Genomic DNA, 9,160 nt, shown 5'->3' on the forward strand with positions numbered 1-9,160 from the left:
GGAAGACATCATGAATGCAGGCTGTGGGGGGAAGATTGAGCCTGTAAGCAACTAGACCCACTTTTTTCCACAACTGTATAGGGAGGTAGTGCGGTCTTGCCATAATCCTTTATGAATTTTCTGTAATAACCAGTCAATCCTAGAAATCCACGAAGCGCCTTAACATCCTTCGGAATTGACCAATTTAAAATGCAGTCTACCTTGGAGGGATCAACCACAGTGCCTTAGGCTGAAATGATATGGCCTAAATATTCCAATTGAACTTGAGCAAACTTGAATTTTTTCTTATTTGCCACTAGCTGATGTTTCATCAAGATCTGAAAGGTAATCTGTAGATATTGCAAATTTGTCTCCAAATCTGAGTTATAGATCAGAATATCATCAAAGAAGACTATGATGAACTTCCGTAAGTAGGATTTGAAGATGCATTCATAAAAGCTTGTGAGTACGAAGTCCTCCTCTCTAACCCTTATCTGATGATACCTTGACTTGAGATCTAATTTCGAGAATATGGTAGCTCCTCCTAGCTCATCAAATAAATCATATATAGTAGGGATGGGGAACCTATCAGGGATAGTGATTTTATCGAGGGCCTAGTAGTCTACGCAGAAATGCCATCCCCTATCTTTTTTCCTTACTAGTAATACCGAACTTAAAAATGGGTTGATATTAGTTTAATAATTTCGGAAACCATCATCTCCCTTACAATCTTTTCTATCTCATTTTTTTGATAATACGGATATCAGTAAGGACGAATATTAGGAACTGGCATACATGGTTCAAGTCTGATGTCGTGATCATTGGCCTTGGCGAGTGGAAGCCGTGGTAGAGTTTCAAATAAGGCATTATGATCCTGCAACAGTTCTGTAATACAGTTGTCTTCCTCTGCCTTGCCTTCTTCTTGCAACTGTAGATTTCTGAACACAACCAAACATCCTTGCCCCTTAGTCCTCAATGTCTTAAGCATTCCTTTCAAAGATACCATTGTTTTACACAGTGACAAATCCCTGACAAGAGTCACCACTTCTCCAGACATGTTGAACTTCATGACTAATCTCTTCCAATCAGTTATGGTTTCTCCAAATGTTTCCAGCCACCTGATCCCCAAAATAACATTGATGCTGCTCATATCAAAAGGGGAGAAATTCTAGACCAGAGTGATATTTTGCAATTCCAAGCAAACCTCACGCCACTCTCCCTGACACTTCACGTTATACTTATCTCCAACTTTGACTCCAAAGGCTCTTGTCTATACCACTAGAATTTTCAATTCTTCCACAATCTCTCTATTGATGAAGTTATGAGAGGCTCCACTATCAATTAGTACAAGAACCTCTCTGTCGCCTATTTTTCCTTTTAAATTTGGTGTCTTTGGCCCACTTATCCCAACTACAGAACTGATGGAAAGTTCAACTACACTTGGAGCTTCATTGTTAGTCGCGCCTTTTATGATAGAAATTTCGTTCACCTCTAGGTCGTCTTCGTCAACCAACGGCACTTGAATCACTTTGTCCCCACACTGGTGGCCTTGTGAATACTTGGCGTCACACCGAAAACATAAGCCCTTCTCCCTCTTTCTTTGGATCTCACTTTCTATCATTTTCTTATAAAGGTAGTCTCGTCGGAAAAAATTTGGTCGAAAATTAACGGAGGTCGATGAGCCAAGGCTATTTTGGGTTTCGATTGGATTTCGTCAGGTGTTGGGTGGGTTTGGAGTCATGGAATGGGTTGATTCAACTGGGTTTGGGCTTGGATTAATTTCGTCGGGTCGAGTTAGAGTTGTGTAAATGCGTGGCCCAATATTTGGAGTGGCCCATTTCTCTTATCGGCTTGGCCCAAGCTTGGCCTCTTTAATGGCCTGGTTTCTTTCTTCCACCCATTGGGCTAAATAGGTGGCTTGAGTCAGTGAGTTGGGTTGGGCTAACAAATTGGGCTGCTGGAGTTTTATTTCAGCCCAGATCTCAGGCCTCAATCCATTCAAGAATGTCGCTGTTAGCACTTCCTCACACTCCCTCGACGTCAACGTGGCGATCTCCTCAAATTGGCGATGGTAATCCAACAAGGTGTTGCTATGTTTTGTCAACATCAAAAGCTCCAGCGAGCACACCTGCTGAGTTTCTCTAAAGCGCTGGAACAGAGAAATCTTGAACTCTGACTAGGTAGTCAATGCCATTCGCATCTCCATCCACTGATACCAGTGGAGAGCTTCCCCTTCCATGCATAAAGTTGTCGCAGACACCTTCAGCTCGTCGTTGATCTGATTAATGGCGAAGTAACGCTCTCTATGAAAGATCCAACCATTGGGTCTTCATCGGAAAAGATAGGCAGCTCCAATTTTTGGCCACCCCATTGGCGGTGGCTTCAAGCTTCCACATTTTGGTACCATTCTTCTCCGTCGTGATTCCCTATGTCTCAATGAATCTCGTGTTCGTTATGTTCCCCATCTTCCCTGTGAAGCTCGTGCTCAGCTCGTCCACCACTGTGGTTTCCTCTAGCTTTCTCAGGTTGCTTTGGATTGTTTTGGCCTTCCTTACCTCTACTCAAATTTCCAAAAAAATTCCTTCTTCGATTTTCCTTTTCTTCATCTTTTTTTTGCATCCAATTCTACATATCCATGAAGATTTCCCTCATCGAGTTTACTATTTCTAACACTCTAGCAACATCCTTCTCTACATTGTCCATCCTGCTTTCCATTCTTGTACCAACCATGCCCCGTAATCGCCGAGCTCTAATACTAGTTTGATGGGAACCAACCTTCCAAACTCATGCTTAATCGCAGATAATAAAAATAAAATGAATTTTTCAATCAGAAGCACTACTCTAACTGGAATAAGACTATATTAATGAGAGATAAACTGTAACAAAACAGGAAATGGAAATAGACCCAGCACTACACTGAACTTCGAGGGTCAATTCCTCCTAAACAGCTCTCTACTAATTCTCCATGCTCTATCCTATGCTACTACTCTCCTTTTATTCTCACTCAAGATTCCTTCCTCTTAACAAACTCTGACACTAATCGCCATCTGTTGAGCCTTCATTGTGCCATTTTTTCCCTTGGTAACTGTCTTGCCATCTATCCCGCCTTGTCATGCCTTCCCTTTCCTTTTATGCCCTTTTCAGTTATACCACTTAGTGACCAAGTGTCCATCACAAAACCAGCATGTGTTTGGCTTATTCTTGTACCAACAATCATCCTTCAAATGATTGTTCTTTTTGTAATGGTTGCAAAAAGCTTGACTTCTTCTATTTCCATATCCCTTACCTTTTCTCGAAATCTAAGTCATCATTCGTAGAGCAACCTCTAGCCCATTCTCATCTCTCATCTCTCATCTCTCATTCCTTCTTTGTTTTTGTGCTTCAAGAGCACTTATCAAGTCAGCCATTGACATTGATTTAATATCCCTTGAATCTTCGAGAGATGAAATCTTGCAAATCCAAAGATGGATCAATTTGCTAGGCTTAATGTACAAGGCTGATATTCAGGACACTTTATGTGATCGATGCATATCCCTAGATTTCATACTGCCAATGGTTTTCTACATTGTGACAATCAAGCCATCCAAATAGAGCATAACATTTTGGGGAAAGAAGTTGATAGCAGTAGTATTCTCAGGTTTGGTAGTAGTGGGAGTAGTTGCATCAATTCGCTAAATGTGTAATATTAGCAATAACATTATGTATTGATTATAACGGACAGAATGAAGCTTGATAGATGGAATACCTAAAAGAATTTCCTATTCATGTTGAAAATCGGAGGAGTAAAAAAAAACATTAAAATAAAAAACAACAAATAACAATACATAAAAGCACATGTTATTTTATGTGGTTCGGCATAACTTGCCTACATCCACGGATTAGAGGATTTTCACTATAATAATATGAATATGATATAAGTGTTTCATCACACCATCAACCTTCATTCTAAGCGATCGTTGGATCCTCTAATTTTTTAGTGAACATCTTGTTCCTATGGTGTTTAATACCCCTTCTGATACCTAGAGCCCTTTACCCTATGGTACCCTTACATTAGAACCCCTTGTATCCTCACATTCTCTGTTTCTTTATTTCTCTCTCATAACCTTGAATTGGTTTTAACCCCTCTATTTATAGGTAAAATAAAACCTTATTTTTCTACTAGGATTCATATTTCAAATCGTAATAGGGCTCCTCTAATGTAATTCATTCTCATATTTTAACTCTAAATAAAATCATAAACCAATTATTCTTTCTTAATAAAACTCAAAGTAAAAGGAAAACAAATATTCTCCAATACAAATTCCTAAACTAGAAATTTGCCTAAAACTTAAATTCCCTTTTTTCTTACTTGCCCTTTCTTCTTGTTTGCTTTTTCTTTATCAATTAAAAAGTGTTCATATTCCAACAATTCACATCACTCTTTGGAATGGCATCATGGGATACTAAAAGCAGTACCTCGAACTTGAACTGGAAGCACATAATTCGAATCCAAAAAAAAATACTTTCCTTTGGTCCTCAAAAAGGTGTATGAAAATCTGCATCAATTAATGTGTTTTCTTGTAACTGTAACTATCAAAATTAAGAAGCTAGTGGAAGATTTCTCAATTTTCAATTTTCTTTATGACAAATATCACTTAGGTCCACTGAAAATCATATATTTGGAGGTTTATTGATATTTAGAGAACTACTGAGGGCTTAACTTACATTCATCAGGAATTGATTATCCAGAAGAGTTTGATACTGGAATTTTTATCTCGGCTTCAGTTTGTGACTATATCGATATCTATGTACTAACATGACAAAATTTATTAATGGTTAAAAATGTTTTTGAGTAAAAGTGCTTTTTGTAAAAGCACTCAAAATGCTTTCTGGAAAATAATTACTGAAGAATTTTACACTCACCTCATATAATATAACTAAAACATGTAGAGATATTAAGTAATAGTTCGTGTACAAAATTTATATACAAGCGAATGAAATGATACTACTATGCTAATTGTGAAGCATTTGCTGGAGACATTGCAGAATGATATGGCAGAATGTGCTGCTGATAAGGTGCCACCGGTGGCATATACCAATGAGGATTCAAATGTTGATGGTGTTGCCCATTTGGAGGTGACATGGGTTGATGCTTCTCTAAACCAGACTTTGTTCTCACCTTCCTGAGAAGGACCACGGGCGCCCATCCTTTGAGGATCCATCGAAGGATAATAAGCTCTCTCTAGCTGTGTTGGAAGAGGAATATTGAAGTAATGAGTTTTCGCAGTTTGGTCCTCAGTTGCAGGCTGCTGATATTGATTCTGCTGCTGAGATACAAGTGAAGATGCAAGATTCCACTATGAACCCATGCAACCTGCTGTTTTGTCTGGGGTTTCCCTCACATTTGCTTCAACCTGAGACCCTGTAAGAGTAGTTTGTTAGAGAGCTCTTCTGCAACCTTATTTGCACCTTCTCTCGTTCTGTAGTTTAAAAAAGCGAATGCTTTCTGTGGATGCATCTTTATGGATTCAATTTCACCGTGGACATAAAAGTTATCCCTTCGATCCTGCTCACTGACCCTTGCATCAATCCCACCCACATAAAGGGCTTTTGCTGATGCGTGATTTTGACACCAACTAAACGCACGTGTAAAATGCTAAGTTGGCCCAGAAGACACACGTGGATGAGAGAGTGAGAGTAAAAGTAATGAAGAACAGTGTTTAAAGTGGTTCGGATGCTCAAGGAAGCAAATCCTACGTCCACTGGTTTTGTATTAATAATAGTGACCAGGTCGCGTTCAACAAACTGATTTACAAATGATTACACGAGAGAGAGAATGCTATTTTTCTTTAGAGAGATTAGCTAATCCCCCAAATGAGAAAGGAGCTCTCAATTTATAGTGGGATGGGTTAAGGTTATGATTACTAAATTTGTGAGTTGGTGGGATTATCCATGCAAATCCTTCTTTATGTCTCATTGCCCACCTTCTAGAGCGATTTACGCGATTTGGTGTAGGGATTAGACATGTGGAATCACTCTAGCTCCTGGCTGGTCTGACGCGCACCCACTGCCCTGACAGGAGCATGCCGTTCATGTCATTGTGTGACATGGCTGCCTCTGACTAGCTACGGACCTACCTAAGCTCTGACTTTTTATGCTGACTGGGTTTTGCGTCAGCCCTACTTTTTCAGGCAAAACAGTTTTAATGCTTTCGTCCTCAGGGGTTCCAAAGAGGGCATTTCACCAGCCTTGTTGAGTAGCTTCAGTGCAATTGGATCATTCACTCTGCAGACATTTTAGAAAATGAAACAAGACATGAGTACAAGATGAAGACATTTTAGAAAATGAAAAGGAAGAGCAAAAATGTGTGCAATCTAAGAGGTCATCGGCCATTTTACTTACCCGTAGTATAGATCTTTTATGTTTTGTTGCGACGACTCCCCAGTTTCGAGTATCTCATGCCTGTAAGGGCACTCAACACCTCTTCTGCATTCACCCCGGACATAGAAACTGCAGATATGAACTCAATATCTTCTGTAATATGGTTTTGTTCTTTGAAGCTTGAGAATTGTATCATTCGGTTGCACCTTCCCTTGGGAGGACTCATAATCTACACCAGCTGTGGCCTGCAAGGAGAAATAATCATTTCAAACCATACAATAAATGAATGACTGATGTAAAAATGTGATGGTTGCCAAAAAGCAACTAATAATAGAAACATTTAGTTTAGGCTTGAAGCGCAAAGCACGGCTGAAATAATTAACCACACATAATTTCTAGAAGAGAAGAACAGACCGAACCCCTAGTCTTGTATCCAGACGGCAAAACTTTAGTCATCAAGATGGATTATCCAAAAATTTTGTGTTTGAATCCTACAAAATGATCATCTACCACATTTGTGACTTACCTAACCCATTGACTAAATGGACACCCCAATTAAAAAAAAAAAAAAAAGGGACCAAAGAGCCTTACTTCGATCTACACTTGCACAATCAAGAAACAAATACAATCAAGAACGAACCGAACCACTAGTTTTGTAGTCGGATGGCAAAATTTTAGTCATCAGGGTGAATTACCCAAAAATTTTGTGTTTGAATCCTACATAATGACTATCTATCATATTTGTGATTTACCTAACCCATTGGCCCAATAGACACCCCAATTAAAAAAAAAAGGATCAAAGAGTCTTACTTCGATCTACACTTGCACGATCAAGAAACAAATACACTAATAAAACAAGGAAATTAGCATAATGAACCTACATTCAACTCCCCGATTCAAATTCCACACTATTTTCTCCCTTATCATATACTAATTATACTTGAGACAATAAACTAAGAGGAAATTGACAAATTACAGTAAAATCAAGGCACCCAGCCACCGACCAAGCCCAATAAACAACAGCAGCAATAAGAGTAGCACAACAAACAGTAGTTTCTGGCACCATGCATGACCAGAAAATGAAGCTGCCCCGACGCAACCATATCCCCAGAACAGTGGAAATACGCGTAGGGGCAAATGAACACAGGCACAAATTATTGTGCCAGAAACTCTTCGGGAACAATCGGCATATGGGTATTTCAATTTATCGCCAATGCCACAATTTCAGTAGTGATGAATTAGCACATATATTTGTAGAAGAATTTGGAGCATGTAAGACTTTTAAACAGCCTCAATTTTGCGGCAACATAAAACTGCTGTTGAGACTAAAACATTTTGTTAAACACCTTAAGGTCAAGGTCCCGGGGAAAGTATCAGCACTCTTGGAATGGCACCATTGGAATTGATATTGAAAGCGGAATCTCGAAACTGAACCGGCAGCCCAAATTTCAAACCAAGAACACATACAAATATTAGAGGAAACCTTAAAATCCACAACCATATATATATTAATAATAAGGTTAAATAGTAACATTCTAAGTCAGTTATGTAAAACTCAAAAACAAAAATTGCTACAAAGATGTATAAACCATTTATGGCGGAACATTATTACAGTGAATAATTTACAGTTCTTTTAATTAAAATAAGAAAATATTCCACGAATAATTTAAATTCATCTGCGAGGGAGCATATAATGATATCAATCAATAAGCTCTGACATTTAAGTTAGAATACGAATATTTAAGGCAAGTGTCCTATCGGGATTGGTTTGGTAGTTAAGAATGTTCGCTCCTTTCATTGACTTTCTGGATTCAAAGTTCAAACCACCTTAAGATCATCTATCACATTTGTGACTTATTGAAATATTAGATTTGTAGGGTATTCAATAAATCCTGAAATTAATTAAGATGTACATAAGTTGACCCGAATAATCCGGTTATTAAAAAAAAAAAGAGAAAAAAAAAAATACAAATATTGGCTATTGGCTAGACCTTTGAAATAGGCTGAATTGGTATAAATAAGTATACTTTACATTGACACAATTATTAAACAAAATGTAGGCTTGACTTAAAAACGACTTAAACAAGGGGTTTGTGGACTAAAATTAATATGTTAAAATGTGACAGATGAAAAAGAATATGCTGTCAACCACTATCTCTTAAAGGTGACAAATTAAATCAAATCATAATTCAGTCAACACACTAATCAATTACTCATCAACCCTTCAATTAATTCTTGATAATTACTATCCAATTAATATTAACTTCAACATTAAGCATGCCACTCATTAATCACTTACCAAGTTACTTTCATTATTTGTTCAACCAACATATTTTTTCTCTCCATAAACCCTTAAAATTTCTTGATTTTTATATTATTAACAAAAATTTATGATTATTCATTTACAATAATCCAATAGTCAAAAAGGTTCTAAATTTGTATTTAAAATTAATAATATTTTTAACTATTTTTTTAAAGTTAATTGCACAAACCTTCCCCAAGGTTTTAACATTTCACAGGTCCATAGAAAAGATAATTATGTTAACACAGACACCTCAATCCATTAACTTCCGTTAGGGTTCCATTAACTGAAAAGATCCTTACACCCTCATAAAACATAAAAGCCTAACAATTGCCCCCACTAAATATTTTGTAAAGTGAAAATATAAAAACTAAGAAAAAATTAAAATATATTTTTATTGAAAAGTTTTTACAATGAGGTCATCGATTCCAGCACTCTAAGAATGTTGGCTCCAGCCATCTCTATAAAATCTTAACTACAATTTATTTTTAAAATTTTATTCTAAATACTTTTTATTAT

The 9,160-nt window shown here is 37.4% G+C and overlaps 1 pseudogene; it reads right to left on the bottom strand.

The window, feature by feature from the left end:
• Positions 1 to 4,966: 4,966 nt before the first annotated feature.
• Positions 4,967 to 8,652, bottom strand: LOC116137119 (annotated as a pseudogene).
• Positions 8,653 to 9,160: the final 508 nt, after the last annotated feature.

The sequence above is a fragment of the Pistacia vera genome, unplaced genomic scaffold (assembly GCF_008641045.1).
Source record: "Pistacia vera cultivar Batoury unplaced genomic scaffold, PisVer_v2 Contig320, whole genome shotgun sequence".
Lineage (NCBI taxonomy): Eukaryota > Viridiplantae > Streptophyta > Magnoliopsida > Sapindales > Anacardiaceae > Pistacia > Pistacia vera.